The 2,056-nt window shown below is 42.3% G+C and overlaps 1 pseudogene; it reads left to right on the top strand.

Annotated features, from left to right (window-relative positions):
* Window positions 1–961, top strand: part of LOC119272973 — a 2,275-nt pseudogene extending 1,314 nt beyond the window's left edge.
* Window positions 962–2,056: the final 1,095 nt, after the last annotated feature.

Raw genomic sequence — 2,056 nt, 5'->3', positions numbered from 1 at the left:
TATGCACCCGGGTACTCCTTATCCAACCACTTATTCCTGCATCACGATTCGTGTAAATAATTTTTTCTTTTTTGTTTCTCTCATATAGAACATGTATTTGTACTTCAACTTTGCAGCACAACAAAGCTTTCTATGTAAAATGTGGGATAAAACTTACAGATTTTTTGGTCCAACATAAATATACAAAATGAGATTTGTTTGATTAAAAAAATATTATTTTTCATATTTATGTCGGACAAAAAAATCTGAAAGTTTTATCTCACATTCTAGTTACAAAGTTAGGTTGTACTGCAAAGTTTGAAGTTCAAGACATGTTTTATATGAGAGGAACAAAAAAGAGAAAATTCCATGTAATAAGGTAGTTGTGTAGCACAGATCTCAAAGCAACATTGGAGTGCTAGGATAGTGAGGCCCGGGTGCATAACCTCACAAAATCTGCATTCGGGCGAAGCAAGTCACACGCAGTTATAGCGAGAGAATTTAGCGAGCAAACTGATCGCTATCAAGGGGGCGATGCGATCGTCAGGGGGGGTCTCGCCTCCCCCCCCCCCTTGAATCCGTCCCTGGCCGCGTCGCCGACTCCCTCCTGGCCACCAACGACATCGACTGCTATATGGACTGCCGCGCCGTCTGCTCCGGCTGGCGCGCCGCCACCGACGACCCCAGAGCGCCCCCTCCTATCCCCGCTTCCGCCTGCACCGCTGGATCGTCCTCGACGAGGTCTTCCCGAGCCAAGGAGAAGAGATGCTCCTGCTAACTATCGACACCGGCCGCTTCCTCTGCAACAAGTTCCCGCCGCGCAGCGTCAGCGATTACTACATCGTGGCCACCACCCCCACCGGCTACTTGGTCCTGGCGGAGAAAAACCCTCCTCACGCGGCCCGCGTCCTCAACCCTCTCACCTGGCGTCGTCGTCCGTTTCTTGGCGCCCGTGCCCCCCGAGGGGACGCAGATTTCTTGAGCACCTGCACCCAGGCCCATCTATCTTAGCTCTTCAATATTGCTTTGAGATCTGTGCAACCATTGGTAGAAAAACCCTTTAGTCCCGGTTCAATCCAGAATCGAGACTAAAGACCCTCCACGTGGCCGGTCCACCTTTAGTCCCGGTTGGTAACACCAACCGGTACTAAAGGAAATTTTCTAATTTTTTTTGAATTTTTTTTATTTTCAAATTTCTGAATTATTTTAACCTCTGATCTCTAATCACCCCTCATCACTGCTCAATTTAATCTCTAATCACCCCTCATCATTCCAAATCATCCAACTTCCCAGACGGTCACCCATCCTCCCACTCCCCCAGCCTGAGCACGCTTAACTTCCGGGTTCTATTCTCCCTCGTTTCCAAGTCTGCACTCGTTGTTTTCCTGACAATAGTAAGATGTCAATCCTATTAACCCTCAGGAGTTTAGCTTGAGCATGAAGTCACACATTTCACTGTTTGAGTTTGAAACTATTGTTCTAAAAAACAATAATTTTTTAGTAACACTAATATTTCTTGAATAAGTAGTTTGACCATTATTTGACCACAGTTTGACCATAGTTTGACCAGATTTAACCAAAATTCAAAAAAGCTGAAATAATTATTTAATAACACTAATATTCTTGAATAATTATTTAGTAACACTAATACTTCTTGAATAAGTAGTTTGACCATAGTTTGACCAGATTTAATGAAAATTTAAAAAAACTGAAATTTGAGCATAACTTCTTTTCTTTTTGGAATTTGAGGATTCTACAAATTTGCAAACAGGCCGTAGGCGGTCTCCATCGGATGTAACTTTTCGAGTAGATGATTTTTCATATAAAAAACTTTTTAATCCGAGTTCGTATGCAAAAGTTATGCCCATTTTACAAATTCCAGAGAGATTTTGTAAATAAAGTCGAAATTCATATTTGTAAATTTTCCCAACAACTAGACCACATATCACATGGGAAACTTATTTTATTTTATTTTTTTGACATTTCCATCATTTTCTTTTGTTTTTTCTAAAACTGAAAAGGCGGTTCACAGGGGGGGAGTTTGAAAATGGGACCTTTAGTACCGGTTCGTGTCATG

The sequence above is a fragment of the Triticum dicoccoides genome, chromosome 3A, assembly GCF_002162155.2.
Source record: "Triticum dicoccoides isolate Atlit2015 ecotype Zavitan chromosome 3A, WEW_v2.0, whole genome shotgun sequence".
NCBI lineage: Eukaryota > Viridiplantae > Streptophyta > Magnoliopsida > Poales > Poaceae > Triticum > Triticum dicoccoides.
The sequence above is the reverse complement of the archived record's forward strand: the minus strand, read 5'-3'. Positions and strand labels throughout refer to the sequence as shown.